Source organism: Ursus americanus, chromosome 9, assembly GCF_024610735.1.
Source record: "Ursus americanus isolate L20-20 chromosome 9, mUrsAme1.1.p, whole genome shotgun sequence".
NCBI lineage: Eukaryota > Metazoa > Chordata > Mammalia > Carnivora > Ursidae > Ursus > Ursus americanus.
The window spans coordinates 10,047,406-10,060,331 of NC_142135.1; the positions used below are offsets into that span (position 1 = coordinate 10,047,406).

The 12,926-nt window shown below is 40.9% G+C and overlaps 1 long non-coding RNA gene across 1 annotated transcript in view; it reads right to left on the minus strand.

Annotated features, from left to right (window-relative positions):
- Positions 1 to 3,418: 3,418 nt before the first annotated feature.
- LOC148109411 (uncharacterized) overlaps positions 3,419 to 12,926 on the minus strand; it is a 39,006-nt gene continuing 29,498 nt past the window's right edge. The window contains exon 2 of the long non-coding RNA XR_015725682.1: positions 3,419 to 4,065. This is a non-coding gene — a long non-coding RNA (uncharacterized LOC148109411). The remainder of the gene's footprint in view (positions 4,066 to 12,926) is intronic.

A 12,926-nucleotide genomic window follows, 5' to 3' on the forward strand; every position in this document is an offset into this window, starting at 1 on the left:
TGAAATTTAAAAGAATAGAAAATAAGCTTATACTCTTGAAATGATAGGACCTTACACTTGGGAATCATGCTTAGACAATCTTCTCATTGCATTAGTGGAGGAAACTGAGTCCCAGAGAAACAAAGCAATTTTGCCAAGTTCACATAGCCCAAACTAAGAATTCTTTAGCCATTGTTTGCTTTTCTTTCCTACAATACATACTATAATAAGGATCGATTATAGACCTTTCACTGGGTAAGATTTTCAGAACGCTGAGGTGTAGAGGCTTACAATTAGGTAGAGGAAACACACAAAAGTTAACAAGCAAACTGCATATATATAAGAATAAGGGTATGCATACTGTTCCTTTGGAGAGTATATCCGTATGGTTAGTTGATGGAATATCTGATTGTTTTCCATTTGTTGAACTCATACTGTAAATATTTACACATTATGTAAATGCAGTGTGACAAATGCTTAGAGACATAATAACATGAATGAGACATAGTCCCTGCCTGCCTAGAGCCTGTAATTTAATGAGGCAGCCCACATAGAAGCAAATATGCGAATGACTTCGTGCATTACATACTCAAATATGCACACAAATACAGATAGTGGATGACCTACTCCTACACTGTTTCCATATGTCCTATTACAGCTTCATCTTATTTCAGCCATTTTTCTCTATCTCAGGCATTCTGGCAGCTTATCCATTTCTGATCATGCCAATGAGACAGTCCAGATAGCACATAACCGTGTGAATGTTGAAGCTGTAGTGCCTGGTTTGTATGCCAGCTCTGCTGCTTACTAATCAGGTGGGGTAAGGTAACCTCTCTGTTCCTCTGTTTCTTCATCCATAACATGGATATGATAATATTATCTTCCTTATAGTTTTTTTTTTTAATTTTAGTTCCAGTATAGTTAACATACAGTGTTATGAGTTTCAGGTGTACCATATAGTGATTCCACATTTCCATACATCACCTGGTGCTCATCACCACAAGTGCCCTCCTTAATCCCCATCACCTATTTCCCCCATCCCCCCACCCATCTCCCTTCTGGTAACCATCCCTCATAGGGTTTTCATGAAGAATTGATGAGTAAGGACACACAGATTTTAGAACTGGTTTTGGTCCACAGTTACCACTAAAATATTAGCTATTAGTAAAAAGGAACAAACAATTCTCCACCCCCTTTCAAGGTGGGGAGGGGCAGAGGAAGAAGGAGAGAGAGAATCCCAAGGTTGATCTGGGGCTCAATCTCATGACCCTGAGGTCATGACCTGAGCTGAAATCAAGAGTCAGACATTTAGCTGACTGAGCCACCCACATGTCAACCCACAAACCACTGGTGCAACAGCCTCAACGGAGCTTGAGGGATTTGTGTTGAACACAAAAAACCAACTTCAAAGGGTATACGTCATATGCTTCCATTTATGCAGCATTCTGAAAATGACAAACTATAGAAATGAAGAACATATTAGTAGTTTCCAAGGGTGGGAGGAGGGGGAGAAGTGATTGGGTCTATAAAACAGTAGCTCAAGGGATCCTTGTGGTGGAACTATTCTGTGTCTTGACTGCGGTGGTCATGCAAATCTCCATGTGTGAAAGAAAAGAAAGAAAGAAAGAAAGAAAGAAAGAAAGAAAGAAAGAAAGAAAGAAAGAAAGAAAGAAAGAAAGAAAGAAAGAAAGAAAGAAAGAAAAAGTCCAAGCCAAAACCAAGGCGTTTGGACCAAACAACGGGAGAACAGAGTTGCCTTTTCACAACATAGGGAAGACTGTTGGGAGCGGGGGACAGATTTTGGAAGAGAAATCAGGAGTTTGGTTTAAGTGGGCAGTTGAGAGAGGTGTAGCTGCAGGTAACAATTTGGCATCTGTCAATGCAAATCATTTAAAGCCTTGACATTGGCTGGGATCACAAGGGGGATGAGTGTAGACGGAGAAGAGCAGGGTTCTGAAGACTAAGCTCTGGGAGCCCTCCAAGGTGAGGACTGGGGGAGGGGAAGAAGAGCCAGCAAAGAAGACCCAGAGGGAGCTACTAATAACACAAGAGAAGATGCAAGAGAGAAGGGGGGGCAAAGAAAGGTGATGGCTAGAGGCATATGTAGGTCAAGAAAGGGTTTAAAAAATTTTTTTGTTGTTATGATTGACACTATTAAAGTATATTTCTGTGATGATGGGGATGACTTAATAGAACAAGAACATTGATGATGCAGAGAAGGAAGGGGGGAAATTGCTGGAAATATACCCTAGAATAGGTGACAATGGCTGTTAGCTAGTTTGCAAGTAAATGGTTGATTTAAGACAGAAGTGTGGACGATGCATTTATAGTAGCTGAAGAGAAGGCAGAGTGTATGGGTACGAATGCAGCTATGTTGCAGATATGGGTGAGAGGTGAAAAAATTCTCTTCTTCCTTTTTTTTTTTTTTTTTTTAATTTTCCCAGGGGAAATGAAAGTGAGGCCATCAGGTAAGAGTGACCATGGGGGAGGGGAGCTTGCAGATCAGAGTTTAGAGTAGGGGTAAAATAGTCATGAAGGTGACTGGGAATGATGCTCCATAGGGATATGTAATAGAATTTCCGTTAGGACTATGAGCCCACCTGAGGAGAGTGACCTTCGAATTTTTTAAGTGATTTTTATATCTGCATATTTGAGTGTTTTTCCCCAGTCAAGATCAGCTTAGCTGGATCAGGAACCAAGCAAGTGGGGAATCATTTAACCAAGATGGCACTTTGCCAGGTGAGTTTGACAAAGGATCAAGGAAGCAGAATGGTTGAGAATGTACTGATAGTGATTTTCATGACGACCATGCAATCTAAGCTGGAACAGAAGGAGGTGAGGATGGGAGGGGTAGGGTAAGAGATAGGGAATAATGGTAACGTCATGGATTGTGGGTTGTAGTGAAGTCAAACAATTTCCTGTCCTCTCCTCTTTAAATAAAAGCCTTTGAAAATAAATTATAGACTGATCTTAAAAGATGTATGATTTAAAATCATCATAATTAAAACAATGAAGAGCTAACATAATTGATTTAGCCAGGTTAAGCAATAAAATAAGATTAATCTATATCCTGCTTCTTATTATTTAATTTGTAAAGTGCAAATTTAATGTAGCTGAAATTGTGAGCAAGTTATACAATGAAAGTTATCACATTCCTTCAGTAAATACATGTGTGAGCATTTGTTGAACTACAGTATTTGGCTTTGAGAGTAATTAAATAAGAATAATATACAAATTTAAAAGTAATTCGTTGGACATGATCAAACTGCTAAAAACTAACTGGTCCAAATAGCATGGAACTTTACTTTTTGATAACAGGAGATAGAAAATATTAAACATTTTAGAAGATACAATAAAATGAGATTGATTGTAATTAATTTGTTACATTATGATTTGATAGAATATATTTGAAGTATGAAATTAAAGAAGGCACATCTAATTAAAAAAAAGTCACATAAAATCTTTATTTGGTAGTTTCATCCAATATAATCTGAAAAATTTTATAGTCCCAGAACATATTTCAGTTATATTTGGAAGAATTAGCATCACGCATCTAGCTTGTTTTCAAGTATTTTTTTTTCTTTCCAGCTGATGACATATTTTTAGGAGTTCAAGAATAACTGAAAAGAATTGCTTATACTTCAATATATGAAAAATGCCATTTACAGGGTTCCATCTTTCTCAGACATGCTACCTGCTGCCTTTGACTTGCTCTCCTAACGCTCTTTACAAAAGCAATGAATTTTTGTAACAATAATCTGGAGGGAGGGTATGAATGAAATAAAGTGTAGGTCATCAAAGAAAAATCACCATGACTCCTACTCCCCAAACTCTATTCCTCCACATTCAGAATATGTCAAAAAGTCTCAATCACCCAATTGCTAAAGCCACGCTTTTTTCTCTTTGAAGAAAACATCGAAGGACTCCATGGTGAGGACAAGATTTTGGTGGAATGATGAATCTTCAAAAGAGTCTTCCAAGAAAGTGGTATTTTGAAATTGCTTTATTTGGTGCCCTGAAGATAGTTTTATTTGAAGCAATTCTCCACAATCAGATTCTGGACAGCTGATGGTTATACTTTCTGTGCTAGAATGGAAAAAAAGACCATTGTAAAGAGAAAGGTAGAAGAGGAATCATTGCATGATGCTATAAAGAGCACTTACAGATGATAATTATGTCTTGGAAATCAATTTGCAACTTAATGAGTACGTGAATATTTCTTGGAAAGCTTTGATGGGGGGGCATTTGAAAAGCATTGCATCTGATCATCTTTAAGGTCCTATTTCAAACAGAAGTTTCTAAGATCACTATATAACCTACACCGTGTAGGTAAGGAAATAGGGCCAAATAAAGATAAAAATCTTGAGTTATTTTCCATACCTGGTGTTGGTATAGTGTTTGGATCTATCTCATTTATGATACTTACTTGATTGAGCATGGACATGGATTCAAACCCTAGCCCTGTCACTTACCAGTTGTGTTACTCTTGGCGACTTAATTAACTTCCTAGAACCTCAGGTTTCCTATCTATAAAACAGTAATAATGATACCTGCCTAATTATGATTGTGCTAAGCGTGAAATAAGATAATATATGTAAAATGCCCGGCACATAACACGTAGCTAAGTAATACCAATTTTCACCTCTTTCCACGTTCATTCCTTTTGTTGCACTATGGTTATTAGTGATCTTTGTTTTCCTGTATGGAAATGATTACTTTGAACATAGACTCCATAGCTTATATTCCTTTGTATAATCCTTTAGTGCTTTGATCAGTACCTAGTGATGAGGTTGTGGAATATGGGTGAGGTTCAGTGGGGTGGAGTCCAGAGCCGACAACCAAGAAAATTCTTGAGACGTCTTTGGTGCAAAATGGTGGTTTAGTAAAGCACAAGGACAGGACTCCTGGGCAGAAAGAGCGGCTGCCCCGGGTTGTGAGGGTGATTATACACTATGGGGCTGGGGGAGGTAAGGAAAAAGGGAGGTTTCAAGAAAGTACTTTCATATGTGAAACACAACTCACAGGATACCAGAGTCCTGGCCATTGTCAAGTTAAGGTTATTTACCCCTCTGGTAAGGCATTAACATGAAGATAGTTGGGAGCTTCCTGGGAGAATGTTACTTTCCTCCTATCACGTGTCCTTATCAATGGGCTGCAGGTTTAAAAGAAATTTTATTTGATTTACATTTCCTTCTGGAAGCTAGGTTATTGATAGAAATGCTTTGTTGTTGTAAACTGCTAAGACATTTGTAAACTGAGGGAGACTTAAGTCTTGCAGGATTGTGGTATCTATAGGTTAACTATTTCTTTTTCCTTTAGGGCAGCCAGGAGTGCCTGAGGAATGTCACATACATCCCATGGGGGGTGGGGAGGTTGCAGGGTGTCAGTTTCTGCTTTGTGCTCAGCTTGCCTTCTGTCCCCTCATCACCTAGCACACGGTAAGCGCTCAATAAATATTAATTATAAGAATGGAAAATGGGATCTCCTTTTGAAATTCAGATACTCTGGGGGATGCGGTGTGAGGAAGCTCAGATGGTTTAATAGCTAATTGTTATCGTTTATTAGCATATATTAGTTGATAAATTCACTAAACTTTAGGGCAAATTACCTAGAGATCTGATATAGAACAAATCAAGTCTTGGTGAGGTACTGAAAGGTGTTATATGCAACTGATAAATTATTGAACACTACATCTGAAACTAATGATATTCTATATGTTGGCTAAATTAATTTAAATTTAAAAAATTAAAGCAAAAGTATCTTCCTGGTCTCTCATTCTATCAGTCATTCTCTAAACATCTATTGAATTCCTACTCTGTATCTTTGTGTATGGAAGTAGAAAAATGAATAAAATAAGATCCCCCTGGGGCACCTGGGTGGCTCAGTCTGTTGAGCGTCTGCCTTTGGCTCAGGTCATGATCCCAGGGTCCTGGGATCCAGCCCCACAACGGGCTCCCTGCTCCGCTGGGAGCCTGCTTCTCCCTCTCCCACTCCCCCTGCTTATGTTCCCTCTCTCACTGTCTCTCTCTGTCAAGTAAATAAATCAAATCCTACAATAATAATAATTATAAGACCCCCCTCTCCACTATCTCACAGTATAATAGGGAAGACAGGCTACATGGTAGGAGTGGACTGTGCCAATCAGGGACGTAGTAATATTATTAACTCCTATAAGGGCGTAGCAGTCTTCTAAGTGCTATACTTGAATTAACTCACTTGACACTCTGTAGGTGGTATTCATGTTTCAGTTTTACACTTATGGAAAATGGGAAAAGTGAAGTAACTTGCTAGAAATCACACACTTAGTAATTGACAGAGCTGGGGATTGAATCTCAGCATTCTGGCCCCAGAGTTTCCCCTCTTCAAAGCGGAGAGTCCTGTTGGTTGGAAGGTCAAAGCAGGCTTTGTGAATGAGCAGTAGATCAGCTAGTAAAATAATAGAGCCTAGTGATTAAAAGCAGTGTCTCCAGGTTGCACAGCCTAAATTTGAATCCTGCCTGTGCTCCTTATTAGCTATATTTTTGGGCTAATTATTTAATCTTTTTAGGTCGCAGGTTCCTCCACTAGAAAATGGAACTAATGACACATACCTGCAGAGATGTATAAAGGTAAACTAAAATGTAGTGTATAAAGTTACTGGCAAATCGGATCAATCAAGTACAGCTAAAGATGGATGTGTAAGTATAGGCATAGATCAGATGACATATTCCAGGAAGAAGGAAAATCATGGCCAAGTCATGGATGCAGACAGAAAAGGGGTGGGTGCTCTGGGGACCAAGGTGAAGGAAGGTTCTTACTGAGTTCCCAGAATGTCCCTAAAGTAGGGGTGAGGGTGAGATGACACTAGGGAGCCATTACTTGTTTCATAGGTGCTTTATTTTTGGCCAGGGAGTGATTTTCTTTCTGAAGCTTAAGTATGTCATCCCTGAAATAGGCATAATATTGAACTAACAGGTTATAAGGGATATGCAAGATTGAGTAAGGAAAAGACTCTGGCACACCATAGATGCTCGAACTTCCTTGGTTGAATCTAAATCTGATCTTGGCCAAAGTGGAGGGTCTAGGAATCAGTGACCACGTCATTTTCCAGACTCATATCTTCTGTTCTCTTGCTATCATTCAGGCGGCTCAGTCAGTGTCAGGGTCAGTGGTTGGCAGCATAGGAAGCCAAATCAGAGCTGCTTCAAGACTAGGAAATTACACAGTATCTTCCTGTCCTGCTCTCTGTGTTGGCAGAGTGCAGACCTGACCAGCTAGTTTCCATGTCACTGTTCCTTGAAGCACTAAATGTGGATTGAGAGGAAGCTTTGAAAAGTGTAAAGGGCAGACTTCTTCAGAGACTGGCATGTAGCACATTAGAAAGAAGGGCATTATTGCCCTTCTTGATCAATGCTGAAGGATGGGGCAGTCTGCAGGACATTCATTTTCTGTTTCCTGCTTTATCATTATACAGAAGACAAAGATGAGCCCAATGCAATGCAACCTGGTTCACTTAAAGGCATCTTGATTCAACCCACATACATTGAGCTGTTAAAATATGCCATGTGTTGGGCTGGGTTCATGGATAAGAAAGGTAATGCTGTTTTCAGTCTTTCCAGGAAAAAAAAAATCAAAAGATTACTGTACAGTGTAAAAGTGCCATGAGAGGAATAAATTCTGGGCACAGGAAACATACAGAAGGGACAGATAATTCAGCGTGAGGGTAAGGCTTTGGGAAGGTGTCATCCTTGGTTGGTGAGTAAGAGTTCAGAGGAAGGAGAGGACATGGGCACACTAGGATGTGTGTCCAGAAGTAATGACCTAAGAGGGCACTGAGCACTTGAGACAATTTCAGGGAGTTTAGTGGGGCTATAGGTTTGGATCTTTAAGGACAGAAAGGCAGGTAAAGAGGTTGAGAATTTGGGAATTGAGAATATAGGATTTCTGCTTCTCAATATGAGATATAATCTTATTGGCTTGCTTTTTTAATTTTTAAAATTTATTTACTTGTTTTAGAGAGAGAGAGGGTATGTGTGAGCAGGGAGAGAAGCAGAAGGGGAGGGAGAAGGTGAGGGAAAGAACCTCAAGCAGATTCCACGCTGAGTGTGGAGCCCAACATGGGACTTGATCTCACAACCCTGAGATCATGACTTGAGCTAAAAGCAAGAGTCGGATGCTTAACCATCTGAGCCACCCAGGCACCCCTTACTGGCCCACTTTTAGCAGTAAAGAGTTTAAAAAAGAACATAGAAAGACCTACAGTTGTGTGGTCTGGGATGCATTCTGCAGTCTCAATGTAATTATCTATAAAATAGTCTAGTTGGTAACTACTCACTGACTTGAAGGTTAAATATGAATGTATGTAAAGTGCCTAATATGGTGTCTTATAAATTAGTGGTCAAGAAATATTAATTTCCTTTTTTATATTAACTCCACTCCTGAAATGGCATTGGGCAAATTCCATCAGGACCTCAGAAAAACAAATTAGAAATAACCCAAAGAAAGAAGAATTAGATGGTCAGAGTGAAGTTTAGAGTTAACATGCTCTCCTTATTTTGTTAAAGAAACAAACAAACGTGGGTAGGATAAATCTATATATTATTGGAGGGCTTTCATGTGGAAGGGAGAACAAACGTATTTAGAATAGCTTTGGAAGATCATTTACCCCTCTTCTTTTAGCTACACAATCCCTGCGTATCCTTCATATCTTAGGTCAAATATCACTTCTTAACAGTAAGGTTTTCTTTGTTACTATATGTATTTTTAAAGTTTTATTTAGTTAGTTATTTGAGAGAGAGACAAGAGAGTGAGCAGGTGGAGGCACAGAGGGAGAAGGAGACAAGCAGACTCCCTGCTGAGTGGGGAGCCCAATGCGGGGCTTGATCCCAGGACCCTGAGATAATGACCAGAGCAGAAAGCAAGAGTTGGACGCTTAACCTACTGAGCCACCCAGACACCCTATCGCTACTATATTTTTGAAGAGCATTCCTACAACTGATTATTATCTTTGTCTGATTATGTGACCAATGTTCATCTCTCCCCTCAACTGTAAGCTCCATTAAAGTTGAGGCTATGCCTATTTTCTAAATCATTTGCCCTGCCCTTGGCAAAAGACCATGTACATGGAAGCCTCTTAAATATTTGTTGAATATAGTTCCTGCCCTCCCGCCTCACAGTCCCGTGAGTGGGACTTCACTGGAAACACTGATACTACTCAGGTTGTACAGCCTCAGGACAGATAAAGAGAAGACAGCCCCAAGCCTGACATTAGTTATTTTGAGCAGCAGAAACCAAATAGTTTACACAGAATAACTGATGCCCCCTTTTCCAATGGTCGAGCCCTTCACCTCCAGTTCCGGCTACTTCCTATGGTCTTAATCTGAACACGTGGCCATATTGCTGAGAGTTAATGGAGACAAAGTACGTTGCCCATCAGCGGACATTTTCGGAGTAATGAAGTGGAAAATATCAGAGTGAAACAAGGTCACAGCCCAAGAGAGGGCTTTCAGCAAAGGCAGCTCCAGCAGGCACTGGAGGACAAGGGGACTTAGTTGATTGGGAAGGCGTCTTAGTCATGCAAATTAATGGAAAGGAAGCAAGAGGGGGTTACCTTGGTGATGAGCAATGATGACAAGGGAGTGGAGACATATGGCAGAAGAGGAAACGCAAAGTTATGTCAGCATGCAGTGATTCATAAATAACAGCAAGAGGTCTGTGCAGGCAGATTGAAGGAGTCGGGGTGTTATGTAATCATGCTCCAGTGATGCATGAAGGCATAGGGCGTTCTAATGTGCACAGTCTAACATGCCTGCTCTGTCCAAGAAGCCTGGGATTTGTGGTCCTGAAGGTAGAGTTTGCACAGCTAAAGAAACATTTTTAAAAAATGAATTCTCTTAGTGCTTAGATCCAATTTGGGGTAAATCTCCTTAATACCTCTAGAAGCCATTCCCATTTCCATGCTCACTCATCCGTTCCTGCTTACTCAGACATTTATTCATTAATTTATTCAACAACATTTTAGTGCCTAGTTTCAACCTCTAAGCTAGGTGGTGTGTTATTTTCTACTGCCACTGCTCATGTTCAGGTGACAGCCATCCCTTCATGGGATTATTGTAAGAGTTTTCACATTGATCCCCCTGTCTCTGGTCCTTTCTCCATTCTTCAGCCAGGATGATCGTTCTAAATGGTGATGTGGAAAATGCTTCTCCCTTGCTGTAACATACATTCCTTCCATCTCCTGTAAACAGCATCCATTCCCTTGCTTATCCTCTGCCTCATTAACGTTTTTGACAAGGCTTCATATGAGATTTACTAATTATGAGATGCTTCTCCTGCAGTGATTCAACTGACGGGTCAAGGGGTGGCTTATGACCTGTCTGAGCCAGTCAGAGAATCCTACTTTACCCTGACCACAGGGAGTGCCACAGATTTAAGCAGATGCCACAAGCTAAGCCAATCAAAGCAGTTTTCTGAACCCTAACTGGAGGTAGGGCAGAGGCAGGATTCAAGGGGCAAGGGCTCTCCGTGAATTTTCTATTGCTGCAGAACCAATAACCATAAACACAGTGGCTTTAGCAGCTCGCACTTGTGTAGGTGAGGAGTCTGGCAGGTTCTGGCTCAGCTCTCGGCTCGGGTGAAAGAAGGCTGGAATCACGACGCTGAAATGAAAGTATTTGCTGGGCTGAATTCTCACCTGGGGGCTCTGGAAAAAAAATCGACTTCCATGCTCATTCTTGTTGGTACTCTTGTTGGCTCGGTTGTAAGACTTAGGCCCCAGTTTCTTTGCTGGTTGTCAACAAGTCGGGGGCTGCTCTTGGAGACTGCTCACATTTCTTGCCACGGAGCGTCCTCCATCTTTAAACCAGCAACAGTGCATCAAATACTCTCATGATTTGGAATCTCTAACTTCTTCTGCCAACATGTGGAGAAAATGTTTTAAAAGAGCTCTTTTTAAATGTCTTCTAAAGAGTTCATGTCATTGGACTGGGCCCACTTGTGTATCTCCCTATCCTAAGGTCAACTATGCTATATAACATAACCTAATAAAATGTTTGAATTCTTCCTACCACATTCTCTCCCTTCTTTCCATAGCTTTTTATAGCTGTCGGGGTGGAGTTTTAGGGTGCATGACTCCACGTGTGAAGAAATGTGTCTACCAAGAAAAAGAAGGAAACCAATAGGCATGAACACAAGAGGAAACATGTAGACCTCTATGGCCATGGAGTGATGTTGATTCCAGCTGGGTCTCTCTATTCAGCTGCCTTCCCAGGTATGTGAACCAGTTGCCTCTACTAAACATTTTGAGTTGAGCTAATGCCACTTGCAAAAGAACCCCCCAAAATCCTTACAAATAAACATGCTGAAAACCACAGATTCTTCATTTTTCTTAGGACAAGGAGCAAACATTGTACAGTGGCCCATTTGGGATCTGATCCTAGAACACCCTCTACCCTCATCTCTTACTACTTGGTCCCTACATGCACGCATATGCACATACACACACACGCACAACTTGGTCATGCACACACCAACTCTCACACGTCATGCCCATGCGATGCCATCACACTGAATGCCATGCACTTCCTTGAGTGTGTCTGCCTTTCCCATACACAGACTTTATGCTTTGCCTGATGAGCGCTCCCAAACCCCCCTCCACCAAACTCACTCCTACTTGTCATTTTGCTCACAATTAATTGATCAGTTCCTCTGAGAAGCTTTCCTTAACCACCCAAGAAAAGTTTTGGTACCTTCTCAATGTTCCCTACAGCACCATATTCTCTATAATATCACACAGCATTGTGATTACAATTTTCCTTGCTGTTTCTTCTAAGAGACTCCGGGTTGCAGGAAGGAAGGGCATTGTCTCGTTGACAGTTTGATCCTAACTCAGTGCCTAACACATACTGATCACTGGATAAATGTCTGTTGAATAAAAAAGTAATTTGGACATCATGTAGCCAGGATCTAATGAAAAATAGGATCTCACCAATTTGGGACAATTCAGATTTTACCCTGACCTCCTTCTCTATGTCAAACCTTGGGCTCCTTTTCCTGAAAATTTTCTGCTGTTTTTGACCTCTTGCCCAGCCCATGCTTATGGCCTTAAGAATATTTTAGATTTGAAAATGAGTGCTACCTTCATTTATTGGCCTTAGTATATACCCCCTTGTTTTTGCCTTTTTGACTGGGACTTGCTCTGGCTCCTCTGTCAGTGCCTCGGGAACAATGCAGCTGGTTTCTCTGGTTTGAGGGTCTAACCATGAGCTGATGCATATAGTTGCCACCCTGCCAGATTGGACTTGGCTCTGGCAGTGAGGAGCTAGGCATCAGCTGTCAGCTCTATCATCTCCAGCTTCTTCCAACTGGAATCAATAATTCTTTCCTTCCACATGGTTGGTTCCAACTAATTTTCAGCCAATTCTCTCCAGGATGGCAGTACATAATCAGTTTCAGTCCATAGATGGGTGAAGACTAGAACCAGTGTTTCTGCTGAAAGCTTAGTATTTAATAAGCCTGTGATGAATTCAAGGGCATGTCAAATTACAGCTTCACACTGTTCTGTCCTTATTAACTCGAGTCTTACAAAGGAATATAACTCATCAGTTTGTCAAAGTACCATTACACCCTATTACTAACATATGCCAACTTCACTTATGTGTATTTCCTCCCAGATCCCTAAGTGCATGTGAAGTTCCTGCCAGGCCATTTTCATACTGAGAGCAATTGGATTCCATCCTACTCCTCATGGCTTCTTTTTTGCAGAGGTCTTGCTGATAACACAGATTTGGACATCCTGGCTCCACTGGGAATTGACATCAATCTGTAGTGAACCTTAGTTCACAAGTTTTCCTTAGGTCCCTTCAGGCTTACAGCTGTCTTTACCTCTGCCCTACCTTTACCACCACCCGCCCCCTATAGTGCTGGCCCTATCAAAGTTTCCTATATGTTGACTGCCTTCCCGCCTACAT